Source organism: Bison bison, unplaced genomic scaffold (assembly GCF_000754665.1).
Source record: "Bison bison bison isolate TAMUID 2011002044 unplaced genomic scaffold, Bison_UMD1.0 scf7180017864239, whole genome shotgun sequence".
Classification (NCBI taxonomy): Eukaryota; Metazoa; Chordata; class Mammalia; order Artiodactyla; family Bovidae; genus Bison; species Bison bison.
Window position 1 is genome coordinate 6,049,057 of NW_011494811.1, and position 21,436 is coordinate 6,070,492.

At 38.7% G+C, this 21,436-nt stretch overlaps 1 protein-coding gene across 12 annotated transcripts in view; it reads right to left on the reverse strand.

Annotated features, from left to right (window-relative positions):
* The window catches only part of FUT8 (fucosyltransferase 8 (alpha (1,6) fucosyltransferase)), a 334,040-nt gene that overhangs the window by 295,255 nt on the left and 17,349 nt on the right, over positions 1-21,436 (reverse strand). Inside the window, exon 1 of one of the 12 annotated variants that reach the window (XM_010846751.1) lies at positions 8,907-9,018. The exons of the other annotated variants lie outside the window; for them this stretch is intronic. The gene's annotated coding sequence lies outside the window, so the exon portion shown is untranslated. Of the gene's footprint in view, positions 1-8,906; positions 9,019-21,436 lie in introns of those variants that run through there. 12 annotated transcript variants of the gene reach the window in all.

The following is a 21,436-nucleotide window of genomic DNA, read 5'->3' on the forward strand; positions in this document are numbered from 1 at the left end:
TTCCGATCTCCCTGTTTATTTAACTTATATGCAGAGTACATCATGAGAAACACTGGACTGGAAGAAACACAAGCTGGAATCAAGATTGCCGGGAGAAATATCAATAACCTCAGATATGCAGATGACACCACCCTTATGGCAGAAAGTGAAGAGGAACTAAAAAGCCTCTTGATGAAAGTGAAAGTGGAGAGTGAAAAAGTTGGCTTAAAGCTCAACATTCAGAAAACGAAGATCATGGCATCCGGTCCCATCACTTCATGGGAAACAGATGGGGAAACAGTGGAAACAGTTACAGGCTTTATTTTTGGGTGCCCCAAAATCACTGCAGATGGTGACTGCAGCCATGAAATTAAAAGACGCTTACTGCTTGGAAGGAAAGTTATAATCAACCTAGACAGCATATTCAAAAGCAGAGACATTACTTTGCCAACAAAGGTTCGTCTAGTCAAGGCTATGGTTTTTCCTGTGGTCATGTATGGATGTGAGAGTTGGACTATGAAGAAGGCTGAGTGCCGAAGAATTGATGCTTTTGAACTGTGGTGTTGGAGGAGACTCTTGAGAGCCCCATGGACTACAAGGAGATCCAACCAGTCCATTCTGAAGGAGATCAGCCCTGGGATTTCTTTGGAAGGAATAATGCTAAAGCTGAAACTCCAGTTCCTTGGCCACCTCATGCGAAGAGTTGACTCATTGGAAAAGACTCTGATGCTGGGAGGGATTGGGGGCAAGAGGAGAAGGGGACGACAGAGGATGAGATGGCTAGATGGCATCACTGACTCGATGGACCTGAGTCTGAGTGAACTCCGGGAGCCTGTGATGGACAGGGAGGCCTGGCGTGCTGTGATTCATGGGCTCACGACTGAGCGACTGATCTGATCTGAAGTAAGAAATAAGAATCCATGTGTATGTACATGCTAGAATGTCAGCTAATTAAAGGAGAAATTCACCAATTGGCGACCACTATATTAATAATGGCCTTCCCCAGTGGCTCAGACAGTAAAGAATCCATCTGCAATGCAGGAGACCTGGGTTCAATCCCTGGGTCAGGAAGATCCCCTGGAGGAGGGCATGGCAACCCACTACAGTATTCTTGGGCTTCCCTGGTGGCTCAGATGATAAAGAATCCACCTGCAATGTGGAAGACCTGCGTTCGATCCCTGGGTTGGGAAGATCCCCTGGAGGAGGGCATGGCAACCCACTCCAGTTTTAATTTTTGGGCTTCCCTGTAGCTCAGCTGGTAAAGAATCCGCCTGCAATGCAGGAGACCCCAGTTCGATTCCTGAGTAGGGAAGATCCACTGTAGAAGGGAGAGGCTACCCACTCCAGTATTATTGGGCTTCCCTGGTGGCTCAGCTGGTAAAGAATCCACCTGCAATGCAGGAGAAGGACTTCGAGAAGGGCATGGCAACCCACTCCAGTATTTTTGCCTGGAGAATTCCATGGACAGAGGAGCCTACAGTTCACAGGGCCGCAAAGAGTCCGACACAACTGAAGTGACTGAACACATACTAATAATATTGATTCAATCAAACCTCCTCCTTGAGAAGGAAATGGCAACCCACTCCAGTATTTTTGCCTGAAAAATCCCATGGACAAAGGAGCCTAGTGGGCTACAGTCAAGGGGTCTGCAAAGTGTTGGACACAACTGAGCAACTCACAGACACAGCACACAAACTTCCTCAAAGGAATGCAAAAATAGTTAGTAAAAGTCTGCTGAGAAACAGAATATTCACATAATCCAAGTATTTCCTCATAATATACTATTAATTACAAAGGAAAAACACAGCACTTCTAGAGTGGGGAATAAAAAATAAAACTGGCAGGTGACCAAAATTGGGATCACCAATAATGGGACAAATCAACATCATGTGTCTCCAGATAAAACCACCCGAGAAGGACACAACCATAGCCCTGAAAAAATGTATAATAAGATTCTAAGATGAAACATTAGACAAACCCAAACCAAGAGACATTCTACAAAATAAATGGACTACATTTTTAACAAGTCAGTGTCATAAAAGAAACTTTTCCAAATTAAAGAAAACGAAAGTAATTCATGATTCTGAATTTGATCTTGGACTAGAGGAAAAATATTTTTTCTTGTGTTATATTATTTGGTCAGTTGGTAAAACTTAAATTCATAGACAAAGTAAATAAGACATAACAAATATAGATAGATTAAATGAATAATTATTCATTATTCATTTATTATTATTCCTCACTTATTATTCATTTACAGACAGATTGATGTCCTTTGGTTACTTCAGGAGATTGTCTTACATTTCATAAAATAAACACTGAGTTTCAGAGAATCATATTTGTGACTTTCAAATAGTTCAGAAAAAAGAATGATAGAAATAAAAAGAAAATGTAAAATATTAAATCTGGGAAACTAGACAAAAGGTGCAGAATAACTTTTTACTTATAATTTTATTTGCTTGTTTGTAGCTGCACTGGCTGTTTACTCTTTGCACAGGCTTTCCCTAGTTACAGTGAGTGGGGCCACCCTCTAGCTGCAGGGTGCAGGCATCTCAGTGTGGTGGCTTCTTTTGTCTCAGAGCACGAGCTCTAGGGCACGGGGGCTTTAGCAGTTGTGCCTCGCAGGCTCTAGAGCACAGGCTTCAGCAGTCGTGGCTCACAGGCCTAACTGCTCCATGGCATGCAGGATCCTCCTGGATCAGGGATGGAAACCGTGTCTCCTGCACTGGCAAATGGATTCTTTACCACTCAGCCACCAGGGAAGCCCCAGAAGAATTGTTTATACTGTTCTTCCACCATTCATTTTTGTGAGTCTGAAGTTATTTAAAAATACAAAAACTTCAAAGGTCACTGACATGGGTAATAATTTTGAAATTGGAAAACAGATATAGGGAACCTGACCCAGGAGCAGCTGAAGGATGGAGAAGATTCTGCTAGAGGGTAAGGTCCAAAACTGTATAGTATATACATAACTGGAAATAGAACCATGTCTGTCAACGTCTGCCTTCTGTCTTAACTCATTCCTATATTCAACTAGTGACTGCAACACAGTGTATACGCTAAGAAATGTATTAAATGGATGAACCCATATGTAAATAACAACCAGCAATAATAATCTGCATATGAAAATGAATCAAGCTATTCAGAGATAAGTCCTAAAGATAAACATGAAGTTTCTAAACATATTTTAGCCACAGAACACTTTTTTCTGCTAAAATCCTAAACAGAACCTCAACACAGGGAAAAAAAAAAATTAAAGTGCAGTGACTCTAGTTTTGGTGCAAATCTAATGAAGGTGTGGAAACCCTTAACTTCTGTTCTTCCAACACCAAAACCCAACACCAATTCTCAAGGTTCCAGAGCTCTGAGAACGTAAAGATGAAAGGACAGGCTTGATTTTGAAGTCACTGCACCACCCTCTATTGATAAAAAACCTCTTCCTCTCTAAACCTTGATCTAAAGAACCATTCAAAACCAAGGCAAAATTATTCCCTCTCACTGTTCTAAAGTCTTTGGAACTGTTAAATAATCAATATTCGAACCTGGTTCTCCTCAAGAACCTTCTACAGCTGGATTCCTTAAAAATGGACAGTTGTTTAAAGCTATGAAATTTAAGACAAGTTGAACAGGAAAATTCAGGTAACAAAAATCAGTGAATAACTATTCTCTAATAATTAAGGTATATCCAAAAATTGGCTTACTGCACACAAAATACGATTAACGAATCAACTGCTGCTACTGCTGCTGCTAAGTCGCTTCAATCGTGTCCGACTCCGTGCAATCCCATAGACGGCAGCCCACCAGGCTCCCCTGTTCCTGGGATTCTCCAGGCAAGAACACTGGAGTGGGTTGCCATTTCCTTCTCCAATGGATGAAAGTGAAAAGTGAAAGTGAAGTTGCTCAGTCGTGTCGGACTCTTCGCGACCCCATGGACTGCAGCCTACCAGGCTCCTCCATCCATGGGATTTCCCAGGCAAGAGTACTGGAGTGGGTTGCCATTGCCTTCTCCAACGAATCAACTGGTATCCCACAAATCCTTTCAAGGATTCACAAGGCCAAAACTATCTTCATGGTAACACTGAGATGGTAACTGCCTTTATCATAAAACTAGCATTTGCATGAACAATGCAAAAACAAAGTTGGATAAAACTGACGGTGTCTTAGAATGAACAAAGGCCCTGGTATCAAACTGTATTAGTAGTCAGTGTATGTTTTACTAACAAACAACTGGCAAGGAGTTGGGGGGAAGGCAGAAGGGAGTATTACTGAAGAATATCCTTAATAAAGAGTTAAAATTATTTTTATTTTCTAAAATTTCAAACATTCACATCTTTTTTACAGTCTGTGTACTGAAAAGAAACTATCAATCTGGCCCAGTTGTGTCCGAATCTTTGCAATCCCGTGGACTGCAGCACGTCAGGCTTCCCTGTCCTTCACCATCTCCTCAAGTTTGCTCAAACTCATGTCCATTGAGTCAGTGATGCCATCCAACCATCTCATCCTCTGTTGTCCCCTTCTCTTCCTGCCTTCAATCTTTCCCAGCATCAGGGTCTTTTCTAATATGTCAGCTCTCCACATCAGGTAACCAAAGTACTGGAGCTTCGGTATAAGTCCTTTCAATGAATATTCAGGACTGATTTCCTTTAGGATGGACTGGTTGGATCTCCTTGCAGCCCAAGGGACTCTCAAGAGTATTCTCCAGCACTGCAGTTCAACAGCATCAATTCTTTAGCACTCAACCTTCTTTATGGTCCAACTCTCACATCCATACATGACTATAGGAAAAACCACAGCTTTTACTACACAGACCTTTGTCGGCAAAGTAATGTCTCTGATTTTTAATATGTTGTCTAGGTTTGTCATAACTTTTTTCCAAGGAGCAAGTGTCTTAATTTCATTGCTGCAGTCACCATCTGTAGTGATTTTGGAGCCCAAGAAAATAAAGTCTGTCACTGTTTCCATAAAATAGCCATATTTTATTCATATACTTCAGCCAAAACAATATATTACAATATAATAAATGCAGAAGCAAATATAAAAATCCAGACATCTACTAAGAGTTTGTAAAACTAAAGAGTTTTGCAAAATGTAAAACAAAGGCAATCTAATTTTTTTTTGCTGTTTTGGAAATTATTTTTAATTAAATGTTATTTACATAAACATGTAATACCTTATTATGGGTATTTTTAATGAATAGTTACATTAAATTTGTTTTACTCTAATGTGGCAAATATCAATATAATCACCAAAAAAATTTCTTGTAGTCTCCCTCCATAACTTTTAATAATGTAAAATGGGTCTTAAGAATAAGTTTCATAACTACTAATATTTAGCAGCAAACTGATTTGTCAGAAACCTTCCTCTAATCTCTACAGAATTAGAAATAAGAAAAAAACTGTGATTATTATCAGCATGTGCCTGTATGTGTGCTAAGTCACCTCAGCCATGTCCAACTCTTGGAGACCCTATGGACTTTAGCTCACCAGGCTCCTCTGTCCATGGGATTCTCCAAGCAAGAATACTGGAGTGGGTTGCCATTCCCTCCTCCAGGGGATCTTCCCAACCATGGGATGGAACCGATGTCTCTAATGTCTCCTGCATTGGCAGGGGCCTTCTTTACCACTAGCGCCACCTGGGAAGCCCTATTATCAGCATAAAGTGAAGTAGCTTCAGTCGTGTCGGATTCTTTGTGACCCCATAGACTGTATGTAGCCCACCAGGCTCCTCCATCCATGGGCTTTTCCAGGCAACAATACTGGAGTGGGTTGCCATTTCCTTCTCCAGGGAATCTTCCCAGCCCAAGGGTCAAACTCGGGTCTCCCGCATTGCAGGCAGACTCTTTACCATCTGAGCCACCAGGAAATCCCAAATGCTAGAGTGGGTTGCCATTTCTTCCCCAGGGGATCTTCCCAAGTCAGGGATAGAACCCATGTCCCCTGTGGCTCCTGCATTAGCAGACAAATTCTTTACCATTGAACCACTTGGGAAGAGCTCCACTCAATTCAGTACAAGTAAAACAAATGTTCCTCAAATACAACGCTGCTATTAATCTTCAAACATTTTCCATCACCTAATTTTTTCCAATATAAAAGAAGGAAATTTAGAACTCCTACATATTTTCTCATTCCAAATTTCTCTATTTCTACTATATTATTTATGTTGAAAAATAATTAATTGTTTTGGATGGGATGGAATACATTAATTTCAGTGGTGGACAATGTCTGCTTTCTGATATACTATACCTTTTAATATGTCTGAAATGTTCCACAGGTTAAAAAAAATCTCAGCAAAGACCATAGGAATAAAGGGAAATGGGGAAAGAATAGGGGAGAAAAAAGGAGGAAGAGAAGGGAAAAGAAAAGAGGAGGGATGAGGAGAAGAGGACTAGGAGAAGGAGTGAGGAGAGGGGGAAATAGAAGGAGAGGAGAAGCATGAATGACCTGCTAACTCTACCTTCCACAAAGCTGGCTGGACATTTTAAGTATATGATACCCACAAACAAATTTTCTCTAGGTATCTCATACTTACTATGGCCTACCCAAAGAGCACTGCTTAAAGCACTTGTTATCTAAGACAAACTTTCTCACAAACCATATTCAATGTCCAAGGCCAAAAACACTATTCTTTTTTGTTAAATTATGCTCAGCCTGGAAAATCCCATGGACGGAGAAGCCTGGTAGGCTATAGTCCATGGGGTCACAAAGAGTCAGACACAACTGAGCGACTTGACTTCACTTCACTTCACTATTAACCTGAAACTGAACTGTAAACATTATTATACTAACTAAACTTGCATATTTTTATCATCAGGTTCATGTAAGAACAATTATTAAGTTCATTTACATTTTAAGGTTTCCTCGCTACTTTCACTGAAATAGCTTTATAGGTCAGTTCTGGCTTGTTGTTCAGTCACTAAGTCGTGTCCAACTCTTTGCAACCTCATGGACTGCAGCACATCAAGCTTCCCTGTCCTTCACTATCTCCCAGAGTTTGCCCAAGTTCAGGTCCACTGAGTTGGTGATGCTATATCCATCTACACTGGACAGCAGTTCTGGCTACTAATAAACCAATTTGCACTTCAGAAGCATATATACAATTCAAAAGTTGACTATTTGAAAGCAGGAAATAAAAATTCAGCCAATGTCCCTATAAAATAAGACTTCCTGGCAAAGCAAACATTACTATATAAAATAATAATCTGAACAAAAAACAACACACTATTCACTGTTTTTACTTGCTACTTGAGCTTTCCTTTACAAATAAGTACTTACTAAATGGTGTTTATGAGCGTTATAAAAATGTGAAAAATTAAAAAGCTATCTTTTATTCAACACAGCCAAAGAAATATCAACATATACTATCACACCTATTTACTATTATGCCTTTTAAACACAATTCCATGCTGTAGCTCAGAAAAATGTCCGCTTTTAAACAAGTCCTTATGTGAAAAAAACTTAATGTGAGGAATTAAGGATCTAATCGTATGCTATTGAGTGCTTAATGTGTATCAAGTGCTTTGACTAAGCATTTTACATGGGCTACTGCTAAATCACTTGAAATCTCATAACCACTCTGTAATTATCATCTCTATTTTACAGCTGAGGAAACAAATTCAGTTAGTAACTAGTCGGGCTAAAATTTGAACTCAGAGCTGACGCTAAACCGCAGTTCTTTTCCACTCTACCAAGTTACAAAGCTACCAAGTTACAAGATTAAAAATTACAGCTTTCAATCATTCATTTAACTAAATATCAGCAACAGTACCGTTCAGTCTCAATTACACAAAAATGTAAATCATCTGCAGTACATGGCTTAACCCCAAACTCAGATATATAATCCCTAATGATTACAAATTAGTAAATGTACCAAATATTTCATGCTTGGCCCCTGACAAGCAAAAAGGTCCTCATATATAAACAGTCCACTATGAACAAGCTATTCCAAAACCTATTCAGAACTTAGAATGCACTTTCCTTTTATACAGAAACATGCTAAATGATAACTCTAGTTCCAGGCCAACCCATATTTAAATGGTAATTTATCAACCATACTTAGCCACTATTTATAAATATAGGGAAATATACATATTGGGGTAGGGTGGGCAGTGTGGGTGGATTAATATTCAGAGTTCCAAGTTGTGATCTCAAGAATTAATTTGTCTCCCTGTTTGTCAGTGAAAGCAGAGACGTCCCTGACACCCAAGGCAGCATGGTAGCCTTGCAGAGAGACAGGGATTCGGCAGTAGAATCTAGGGTCAAAGAAGATTAATTAATAGTCTCTGCTGGAAAACCTAAACAATCACGTAAGAGACAGCTCCTCTACACAGAGATCACTCACTTCTTCAGGCAATCTCTATTCTATAGAGCACTTAAATCTAGAGTGTATGTGTAAGTCAAAAACTAACCATGTTACAAGGTAATTTGGTGTACTGCAGAAAACACATCTTTATGTTCCTTTTTAATCTATTTCTACTTGAGGAACATAGGACTATAAACACAATGCGTAACAGCCAATTTGGCGAACATTATAGCTTAAATTATTAATACATCAACCATTGTAACTACATTCATTTGCAAAAGGAAATCTATACCAACAAGTTAATTTTTGTTACCCATATTGCTATTGAGCTGCTTTCACACACCATTAGTATATATATATTCCATGTATTTGGTATTTTATTTTGATACTAAATAAAATATAATGAGATAATTAGTTGAAAAAAATATATAAACCCAAAAACAACAGTCACTAATGAGAGTTAAGTTCTACTAAGCATCTACCATGTAACAGCCATTATGCTATTAAAATTATTGGCCAGCATTAAATTATTTCAATTAAACTTCATAATAACAATGCTAGTTATAAACCCATTTAACAGACAGAGAAATAGAAATTTGGTAAATTTACTTCGCTCTTCAAGATCGTACCATTAATATTTGGTTCTGGAATGAGGTCTGCTATCAAAGTTCAGTTTAGTTCAGTTGCTCGTCGTGTCCGACTCTTTGCGATCCCATGAACTGAAGCACACCAGGCCTCCCAGTCTATCACCAACTCCCAGAGTCTACCCAAACACATGTCCATTGAGTCAGTGATGCCATCCAACCATCTCATCCTCTGTCATCCCCTTCTCCTCCTACCCTCAATCTTTCCCAGCATCAGGGTCTTTTCAAATGAGTCAGCTCTCCGCATCAGGTGGCCAAAGTATTGGAGTTTCAGCTTCAACATTAGTTCTTTCAATGAACACCCAGGACTGATCTCCTTTAGGATGGACTGGTTGGATCTCCTTGCAGTCCAAGGGACTCTCAAGAGTCTTCTCCGACACCACAGTTCAAAAACATCAATTCTTCAGCACTCAGCTTTCTTTATAGTCCAACTCTCACATCCTTATTTGACTACTGGAAGAACCATAGCCTTGACTAGACGGACCTTTGTTGACAAAGTGATGTCTCTGCTTTTTAATATGCTATCAAAGGACATGATCTTATTCATTATTCACTTCACTACATTTACTGAGTACCTCTGAGTCAGCCACTGTGAGGGAAAAAGAAGAGGTACAAAATTACAGAGGTAAAGATATTCACATCCTAATATCCATTCAACAAATATTTCTTGAGTTCCTATTATGTTCCAGGCCCTGTTGTTTCTACTGGTGGCTCAGTTGAGGCTCTCCTCAACTAATATTAACTCTATTATATAATCATCTTCCAGAGAAGGCGATGGCACCCCACTCCAGTACTCCTGCCTGGAAAATCCCATGGACGAAGGAGCCTGGAGGGCTGCAGTCCATGGGGTTGAGAAGAGTCGGACACGACTGAGCAACTTCACTTTCACTTTTCACTTTCATCCATTGGAGAAGGAAATGGCAACCCACTCCAGTGTTCTTGCCTGGAGAATCCCAGGGACGGGGGAGCCTGGTGGGCTGCCGTCTATGGGGTCGCACAGAGTTGGACACGACTGAAGCAACTTAGCAGCAGTAGCATAATCATCTTCATCACCAGGGAATATGGAGAAATGAGTGATTCCATAGAATCAATAGAAAATTACAAAATAAGCCTGGAACAACTATCATATCAACAGCAAGAAAGTAATTAAAGACAATTAGGGACATATAAAAGGATTCAAAACACTCCTAAAGAGGTTCCCACTGGTCAAAGATGGGACAATTAGAGCTTCATTAACCATATTAACTGCAATGTATTAAAATCTAAATATGTGTAAACCCATGAGTTCATAATGATCCTTAAATAACTAAAACAATTTCAGAAGTTTTTACCGCACATATTCACTATCTTGAAAACGGGTAATTAAAAATAAAGAATTAGGCATTTATCCTGCCTGTCCTTGTAAATAGCGACCTCCTTCAAAAGGCCCCATGCACGCACTGCCACACTCAGTGCCCTGACCATGCAGCAGGCCATCACCAACGCATGCCTCTGCCGGAGACTCGTGGACACTCGTAGGCAAGTCAGTGTCAGTCTCCTTTGTGGTCACTGTTCCTTCCTCCTGGGTCCTGGTGCGCACAAGGTTTTGTTCCAAGTTTTCATTCCAATCCCAAAGAAAGGTAATGACAAAGAATGTTCAAACTACTGCACAATTGCACTCATCCCACACACTAGTAGAGTAACACTCAAAATTCTCCAAGTCACACTTCAACAGTATGTGAAATGAGAACTTCCAGATGTTCAAGCTGGATTTAGAAAAGGCAGAGGAACTAGAGATCAAATTGCCAACATCCATTGGGTCATAGAAAAAGCAAGAGAGTTCCAGAAAAACATCTACTTCTGTTTTATTGACTACGCCAAAGCCTTTGACTGTGTGGATCACCACAAAATGTGGAAAACTCTTAAAGAGATGGGAGTACCATACTACCTTACCTGCCTCCTGAGAAATCTGTATGCAGGTCAGGAGGCAAGTTAGAACCACACATGGAATAATGGACTGGTTCCAAATTGGGAAAGGAGTACGTCAAGGCTGTATATTATCACTCTGCTTATTTAACTTATATGCAGAGTACATCATGTGAAATGCCAGGCTGGATGAAGCACAAGCTGGAATCAAGATTGCTGGGAGAAGTATCAATAACCTCAGATATGGAGATGACACCATCCTTATGGCAGAAAGTGAAGAACTAAAGAGCCTCTTGATGAAAGTGAAAGAGGAGAGTGAAAAAGTTGGCTTAAAACTCAACATTCAAAAAACGAAGATCATGGCATTGGGTCCTATCATTTCATGGCAAACAGATGGGAAAACAATGGAAACAGTGACAGACTTTATTTTCTTGGGCTCCAAAATCAATGGAGATGGCAACAGCAGCCATGAAATTTAAAGATGCATGCTCCTTGAAAGAAAAGCTATGACCAACCTAGATAGCATATTAAAATGCAGATACATTACTTTGCCTACAAAGGTTTGTCTTGTCAAAACTATGGTTTCTCCAGTAGTCATGTATGGATGTGAGAGTTGAACAATAAAGAAAGCTGAGTGCTGAAGAATTGATGCTTTTGAACTGTGGTGCTGGAGAAGACTCTTGAGAGTCCCTTGGACTGCAGGGAGATCCAACCAGTCCATCCTAAAGGAAATCAGTCCTGAATATTCATTGGAAGGACCTATGCTGAAGCTGAAACTTCAATACTTTGGCCACCTGATGAGAAGAAATGACTCATGTGAAAAGACCCCGATACTGGGAAAGATTGAAGGCAAGAGGAGAAGGGGACAAAGAGGATAAGATAGTTGGATGGCATCACTGACTTAATGGACATGAGTTTGAGCAAGCTCCGGAATTTAGTCATGGACAGAGAGGCCTGGCATGCTGCAGTTCATGGGGTCACAAAAAGTCAGAAACAACTGACTGAGTGAACTTCCTTGTAAATTGTACTAATAACAAAATAACAGTTGAAGATAATATTATATGGAAGTACCCTAAATCATAAATTAAAATTACTTAGAATATCACCATTTTGCAATCCCCAATGAATTACTGGATATAGGTATTAAATGGGCTTCCCTGATGGCTCAGTGATAAAGACTCTTCCTGCAGTGCAGGAGACCCGGGTTCAATCCCTGCATCAGGAAGATCTCCTGGAAGAGGGCATTGCAACCCACTCTAGTACTCTTGCCTAGAGAATCCCTTGGACAGAGAACCCTGGCAGGCTATGGCCCATAGGGTCGCACAGAGTCAGACACGAATGAAGCAACTAAGCAGCAGCAAGCAGGTATTAAATATCCATGGCTGGTAACATCACAAAAAAGATTCACGCAGATATCAAGTCCCCCTAATGAATATAACCTCATATAGTCTTGTCAGGATCATACCTGATTCTGATCAAGACTCTAGATCCCACAGAAAACCTGCAGGACACACAAAAAAGACAAAGGCATGCTGAATTAACCATTAGTATGCAATCAGCAGAACCAAACTGTGGGAAACTCTACAAGTCAGCCAGGGTTCAGCAGCTAAACTGTGCAGAAAAGAAATAAATGAGAGGGGAACCTACAGATTAAAAGGCCCAAAAGACATACCAAATTCAAAACTGAAATAGGTAAGATTAAAGTGTACTATCTAGAAACACACACACACACACACATACACACACTGGTGATAAAGCTATATGATCACAAAAATCAAAATAATTGTTACTGCTAGGAGAGAAACAGTTACAAGTTTCCGGGGTGGTGGCTATAATTGTGTTAGATTATAATACATTAAATAGAATTGTTCTGTGTGGTCTTTTTTTGTACTTTATTTTTACAATCATAATAATCTGTACATTTTGTTGTATAATAAATTGTAAAAAAAAAAAAAAAAAGAAAGGAATTTTGAGTTTGACACAGTTGAAATTCCAACTCTATCACATTCCTGTTGTGTGATCCTAGGCAAGTCATTTAATAACTCTATGCTTCAGTTTCCTCATGAGTGAAACAGAGAAAATAATAACCATAATACTGAGCAAAACATATAGTTAAAATGTTTTGCAAAGTGTTCACTGGACAGTTTTATGATTTCAGTAAATAATTACTACCTATTCAAAAATGTGGCATTGTACTGCTAGGTCAAATTCTTTGCACAGAATGATTATAGTACTCTTTTGATATAAAATTTTTTTTATTATTAGTCACTTCTTGTATAAGTGACTTCTTTCACTTTCCTTGAAAGTGAAAAAATCTAATAAAGAAAATGTCAAATAATACTTAACATAAGTTTATTTAGCCAGTACTTAGACCGAATGCCTTATAAAGCAGACATGTATATAATTTGAGGGAACATAAATTCATTCCTCTTGGGCAAATACCTACTGGTGAGGTTTCTGGGCCACATGTTAAGTGCATGTTTAATTTTATATAAGAAACTGCCAAGCTATTATCCAAAGTGACTGTACAACTTTGCATTCCTATCAGCAATGTACAAGAGTTCCAGCTGCTTCACATCCCTGCCAGCTTGGTATTGTCAAAGTTTTGTGTCTTCGTTTTGTTTTGCCATTCTAAAAGGTACACAGTAGTATTTCTTTCTGGTTTTAAGCTGTATTTCCCTAATGGCTAATAATGTTGAAATACTCAGGGTTTTTTTTTTTAATATTATATTTAATTCTTATTATTAAAGGACTACTTTTAATGTTCAGCACTCAGCCTGTTAATGTAATGAAACAGTTTTATAAACTAAACTAAGCTTGATGCAGAATCATTTATAATACTGAAAATTTCAAACTGGCCTCAAGAAAAAATAGAAACCTTATGCAAACATTTTTAATTCATTCAGTATAAAATGTATTCAAATAAAGTCAACTCAAATTTTTGGCAACTTTTTAATAAAAATTAAGAAAATTAAATAGCTTCTTTATCAATTTTCTGCTTCTCATCTTCCCAAAACGCCTTCCACAAAATAACCTAAGTGAAACAGTTTCACACAACATTTATTGAGTGCTTAGTCTTTATGCATACAAATATTAATATCAAATGACCCTGTTCTCAAGCAGTTATTATTCATAATTTTAAAAAATTAACTTTTTCATTTTTTAGTCTTTCTCTTTTAATAGTTTTAAATTTAAAGAAAATTTCAGAAAATAACAGAGTTCCCATATACTGCCTTCCCATTCAGTTTTCCTTAATAGTAACATCTTACATTAGTACGTCTGTCTGTCTGTGAAAGTCGCTCAATTGTGTCTGACTCTTTGCGACCCCATGGAATTCTCTAGGCCAGAATACTAGAGTGGGTAGCCTTTCCCTTCTCCAGGGGATCCTCCCAATTCAGGGATCAAACCCAGGTCTCCGGCATTGCAGGCGGATTCTTTTACCAGCTGAGCCACAAGAGAAGTCCCGTACAGTACACTGGTTAAAATTAATAAACAAATGCTGATGTATTATTATTAACTAAAGCCCATAGCTTATGCAGTTTACCTAAACCTCTATTTCTGTTCCAGGATCACAGTTAATATACCAAATTATACTTAGTTGTCATATCTCTTTAGGTTCCTCCTGGCTATGACAGTTTTTCAAACCTTCCTTCTTTTTAACAACTCAAGAGTTCTGAGATATTTTGTAGGTATGATACCTCTCTCAGTTTTATGCCATACTCAGTTTTAAACTTAAAAAATTTTACTTATTAAGCAAATTTCATTGTCAACCAAAGCTTGGTTCAAATTTTTGAGTTACTAATAACATGTATATTTTTCTACAAATATATGAAAATATTCTAAGGTACAGTACTATAAACTGTAATTAAAATGATATCTACATTTCAACAATTCTGATCTCTAACTGCATCACCAAAGTGTATAATAGGTCTCCATGTATGAAATAAGAAAGTAAATTCCCAAAATTATAATGAAAATTAGTTACTTGTCAATGTACTATCTCTGTAAAAAATATCTTGCCACTTATCCAAGATATCATCTTAATAAAAAAATGAATCACTTAAAATGTGTGAAAATACCTTTCTTTCTGTATAACTTGCGCATTACATTCATTCACTTTTTTCTTCTTTTAAAGGCAGATGTGGTTTGATTATGAAATATATATTTCCAGTTTTGTTACCTTGGGTCTAAAATAATTACTATAAGATTCAGTTGTTATAAATTGTTGCACAAATGAGGAAGTTTCTTCTCAATCTCATTTAGGTCAAGGGTACCTCTCATCTACAACAAAAGAGATCACTGGACTATGGTAAAATGTTCCCCTAATATGTATAGTATCTCACTTCATGCTTTTATTGATTCTTCATGGGCTCTAATGAACTCTTGCTAATACTTGTGACTTATATACTAGTCACAAATGTCATAAAAATCTAAGAGTTAGTTGTTTTTGTAAAGGCCTTAAATCACCAGGGAAGTTCAGTCTTTCCCAGGGAGAAGGATTCTGGATAGATGCATGCATGCATGCATCTTAAGGCAGTTGTTCAGAGAATTCAGTGAAGACACAGAAGTCACTTATGGTAACTAACTGACTGACAACCTGGAAAGCTAAGTTTTATCAGGTGGAAGTAATACAGATAAAATGTGTTGCAGCAAGTGCTAATTATTCCAAATCTAACTAAATTCTATCAGGAAAAAACCATCAAAATAAGTTTTTTTCCAGCAAGTCAACAGCATAGGGAAAAACAGAGAGCCAGGCTATCCTAGTTTCAAAGAAACAAAACACATTATACAACCAATTAGAGTAAGTAGTTTTTTTTTTTAAGAAATTTAAAACAGATGTTACACAACCAACTATAGTAACTGGACCATTTTGGGATCCTGATTTAAACAAACCAAATGCAAAAAGACTTTTTGTACATAATTAGGGAGTATCAGTTAATTTTAAGAATTACAGTTAATTGTTTTTAAGTATAACAATGGCATTGTAATTACACTACAAAAAGAAATTCAAGTTTCATCCTAAAGTATTCATGGATAAAACAGCATGATTTCTGGAATTTTCATCAAGATATATCATCAAAAAAGGTGCTGAGGGAAGAAACAACAGGCCCAAAATGGAGTCATTTGTGCTAAGACCCATGTCCACAAACCAAGACTTAATACCTAACCTAAAAACAACTTCAATCTCTCACAGGAATGCAATCTTAAACAAGTCAATCTGGAATTTCCTGGTTAGCAGTAGAGAAATAATCCACCTGACAGACCTCTTGAATTACCCCAAAGAAAGATGAGGCAACTCTGCTGTTTCTTTGTCCCTATTCCTGTTCCCTTCTCCCATTTTGCTCAACTCTTCAGAGCTCCTTTCTATTTGCTAGATAGAATGGAATGCTACCCAATTCATGAATCACTGAATAAAGCCAATCAAATTTTCAAATTTACTTAGCTGAATTTTGTTTTCTCACAAAGGATAGAGGTTGAAGTCCGATGATGTTACATGGGAATTCGATGTAATCTGTTTTTGTTTTTGCAGTTAAAAGTTACAAACAGAACGAAAAAATAAGTTAAAACTTTATTACAGAGAGATTAAGGTGCCTTCCCTTTGAGCATTTTTGTTTCTGTTGACGTAATTGGGGCCTAATACAATGTCTGCCATACAGTACATTCTCAAACAAACATTTGATGAACATACTATTAAACTGCCTAACAAAGAGGAAAACAGACGTCTAAGACAATAAAAGTGTCCCTATTCAAAACAGGTGACATAAATTTCTAAGAAAATGTGCCTCTCTGTGAAGTCTGGGGCAGCAATACTGACAAGTTTACAAGGAGGGTATTAGTGAGTTAGACATAATCACTGGAGGAGTTGGCTAATTAACCAAAGTAATCTATGTCAACCACCAGTGGGCGAGCCCCGAGGGGCTCTCACTTCTGGCACCAAGCGCCCAGCCAGGCCATGTGCGACCCGCTCCGGGGACAGTGCCAGGTGGGGAGTTTGACTGGGGCGGTACACCTGTCAAACGGTAACGCAGGTGTCCTAAGGTGAGCTCAGGAAGGACAGAAACCTCCCGTGGAGCAGAAGGGCAAAAACTCGCTTGATCTTGATTTTCAGTACGAATACAGACCGTGAAAGCAGGGCCTCAGGATCCTTTTTTTTTTTAAGAAAAATTTAATTAAAAAAAAACACTACTGGGGGGCAGAGAAGAGGGGGTGGTGGTAGTACTTAATGGCTACACATTATTTTGGGGGAATTACATCTTTTTCAGTAGAAAATAAGATACCAGCAACTACATTTACACATTAATTTATATACCAGTTTATAATTTTTCTTTAAAACTTAGGAAACCACATAAGTAGCCCTTACAACTGCTTCTGATTGTAATCCTGTCGGTGAAAAAATATATCAAAAAATGTTGAAAGTAGAGATTTTGGGAATTTAAAAAATGCAAAAGTGAAATGGTACCAAGAGTTTACCACAGACAGAGAAGCAGGAGAAGGGGAGCTGCCTTAGGATGGAGGTTGGCGGAAGCAACTGGAGATAGTGCTAAATATTTAGGTTTGTTAACTTGAAAAAAACAGACAACATGACATAATAGATCAAAGGGAAGAAAAGGCAGATGAAGAAAGGACATGTGAATGCAAATCTTCCTTCTCTAAGCTACAAAGTGACTAGAATGAAATATTACCTGAGAGAGAAGAAATGGAGAAAGAGAAGGACCTTTAATTCTATTTCTTAAGCTATTTCTTACTCCTCCTCATATTGTTACCCCAAAAAAGAAATCACTTGGAAAGTAACAGAACCGTGAGCCCAAACAGTGTGACTCAAAGTTGTGAAAACGCCTTACTATACAGAAGTAGAAACCAGTAAGTCTAACAGAAAACACCCAGGTAGAGAGATGGCTTAAAACCAAACCAAAAAAACCAGCAAGCAAACAAACAAGATCACACTATGACTCTTCTTCTACAGTTAAGACTTTTAAGTTACTTCCCAGGTCCAGAAACTCAACCTAAACTCCTTTCCATACTCACTCTACTGTTTGGTAAACCTCTCTCTTTGTATCCAGAATCTTCCTGGTTCTGCTGGCTTGCTGTTTTAAGGATTTACTGTAATCACCATGGAATCACAACAAGAAATTATAAAGTTTAGAAAAATCTTATAAAGTTCACTGGTACCTCAAATATCCTGACTTCACTGGTCAGAACTAATGGTATCCAGAAATATTCAGTCACATATCTTCTTGTCTCAAGTAAAGTACATTTCTCAGTCCCTAAATAGTTGCTATATTTCAGTCTTTTTTATAACACACTCATGATTACAGAAGGGGACAACAGAGGATGAGATGGTTGGATAGCATCACCGACTCACTGGACATGAGTTTGAGCAATCTCTGGGAGTTGGTGATGGACAGGGAAGCCTGGCATGCTGCAGTTCATGGGGTCGCAAAGAGCTGGACACGACTGAGCAATTGAACTGAAATGACCCTGTATCAGGTATTTTGCATGCATTACTGATAATTCTTATCACATCATCTATAAAAGGGAGATATTATCAATGCTGTTTTGCTGGAAAAAAATGGCTTCAGAGAAGCCAGATAAGATGCCCAAAGTCACTGTAAATGCTGTAAATGGAGGAGCTGAGAATTTGAAATAGACCTTTCTATCTCCCAAGTCTGATTCATTAGCCATACTGCCTGTAGGGCATTTTTTCAGAACTTGTTCCTGGACAAAATTTCATTTCAGGGAAACCCTGAAAAATTATTTTTAAATGCATCAGTTGATACTACTCAAATTTTCCACGGCAACTAATCATCAATAACTTAAGATAGTAGCTGTAAATATATAGCCAGGACTGCTGCACTGCACAACTCCACAGAGCACTGTGTGTGTGTGTGTGTGTGTGTGTGTGTGTGTGTGTGGTGTCCTCTGGATTGTGTGATGTAGGAGCAATAACCCAAATGCTCATCAAAGGCCTTGTCAGAGCCATTTACTGTATGACTCTGGGAAAAAATGCAATCATATTTTAAAAAACAAATACACATTCTCAGAATGTTAAAGAAATGCATTTTAAAGCACAGATACACTCAGCATCATGAGTCATTAGGAAAATACAAATTAAAAGCACAATGACATAAATCTATGAAAAGAACTTAAAAAAAAACTGACAATACCAAGTGCTAGCAAGGATGAAGATCAACTGGAACTCAAATACATTGAACATGGGAATACAAAATGGTAAAGTCAACTTTAGAAAATATTTTGGCAGTTTCTTATAAAAGTAAACATACTCTTACCATATGATTCGGCAATCCCACTCCTAGGTATTTACAAAAGGAAATGAAAACTCATGTTCATACGAAGTTATTCTCAAATGTTTTCAGCAGCTTTATTTATAACTGCCAAGAACTAGAAGCAACCCAAACTTCTAAACAGATGAATAAACAAACTCTTTATTTCCTCTTTGCTTTCTGCTATTAGAGTGGTATCGTCTGCATATCTGAAGTTGTTGCTATTTCTCCCAGCAATCTTGATTTCAGCTGTGACTCATCCAGTTATCTTGCATGATGTACACTATATAAAAGTTAAATAAGCATGATGACAATATACAGCACTGATGGACTCCTTTCCCAATTTCAAACCAGTCCATTGTTCCATGTTTGGTTCTAACTGTTGCTTCTTGACCCGCATACAGGTTTCTCAGGAGGCAGATAAGTTTGTCTAGTATCCTATCTAAGAATTTTACACAGTTTGTTGTGATCCACATAGTCAAAAGCTTTAGAGTAGTCAATGAAGCAGAAGTCGATGTTTTTCTGAAATTCCCTTGCTCTCTCCATGATCCACCAAATGTTAACAATTTGATCTCTGGTTCCTCTGCCTTTTCTAAATCCAGCTTGTACATCTGGAAGTTCTCAGTTCAGGTATTGCTGAAGCCTAGCTTGAAGGATTTCAAGTATTACCTTGCTAACATGTGAAATGAACACAACCGTATGGTATTAATAGTTTGAACTTTCTTTGGCATTGCCCTGGGAATTGAAATGAAAACTGACCTTTTTCAGTCCTCTGGCCATTGCTGGAATCAAGATTGCCGGGAGAAATATCAATAACTTTCAGATATGCAGATGACACCACCCTTAGGGCAGAAAGTGAAGAAGAACTAAAAAGCCTCTTGATGAAAGTGAAAGGGGAGAGTAAAAAAGTTGGCTTAAAGCTCAACATTCAGAAAACAAAGATCATGGCATCTGGTCCCATCACGTCATGGCAAATAGATGGGGAAACAGTGAGAACAGTGGCTGTCTTTATTTTTCTGGGCTCCAAAATCACTGCAGATGGTGATTGCAGTCATGAAATTAAGATGCTTACTCCTTGAAAGGAAAGTTATGACCAACCTAGACAGCATATTAAAAAGCAGAAACACTACTTTTCCAACAAAGGTCCATCTTGTCAAGGATATGGTTTTCCCAGTAGTCACGTGTGGATGTGAGAGTTGGACTATAAAGAAAGCTGAGCGCAGAAGAATTGATGCTTTTGAACTGTGGTATAGGAGAAGACTCTTGAGAGTCCCTTGGCCTGCAAGGAGATCCAACCAGACCATCCTAAAGGAGATCAGTCCTGAGTGTTCATTGGAAGGACTGATGTTGAAGCTGAAACTCCCAACACTTTGGCCACCTGATGCGAAGAGCTGACTCATTGGAAAAGACCGTGATGCTGGGAAAGATTGAGGAAAGCAGAAGGGGACAACAGAGGATGAGATGGTTTGATGGCATCACCGACTCAATGGAGATGAGTTTGAGTAAACTCCGGGTGTTGGTGATGGACAGGGAGGTCTGGAATGCCATGATCCATAGGGTAGCAAGGAGTTGGACACGACTGAGCGACTGAACTGAATTGAACTGGCCATTGCTGAGTTTTCCAAATTTGCTGACATATTGACTGCAGCACTGTAACAGTGTCATTTTGGGGGGTTTTAAATAGCTCAGCTGGATTTCTGTCATCTCTACTAGCTTTGTTGGTAGTAATACTTCCTAAGGCCCATTTGACCTCACATTCCAGGATGTCTAGCTCTAGGTGAATGACCACACTGTCATGGTTATCCAAGTCATTAAGACCTCTTTTGTACAGTTCTTCTGTGTATTCTTGCTACCTCTTCTTAATCTCTTCTACGTCAGTTCAGTTCAGTTCAGTTCAGTCGCTCAGTTATGTCCGACTCTTTGCGACCCCAAGAAACGCAGCACGCCAGGCCTCCCTGTCCATCACCAACTCCCGGAGTTCACTCAGACTCACGTCCATCGAGTCAGTGATGCCATCCAGCCATCTCATCCTCTGTCGTCCCCTTCTCCTCCTGCCCCCAATCCCTCCCAGCATCAGAGTCTTTTCCAATGAGTCAACTCTTCCCATGAGGTGGCCAAAGTACTGGAGTTTCAGCTTTAGCATCATTCCTTCCAATGGACTGGTTGGGTCTCCTTGCAGTCCAAGGGACCCTCAAGAGTCTTCTCCAACACCACAATTCAAAAGCATCAATTCTTCGGCACTCAGCCTTCTTCACAGTCCAACTCTCACATCCATACATGACCCCTGGAAAAACCATAGCCTTGACTAGTCGGACCTTTGTTGGCAAA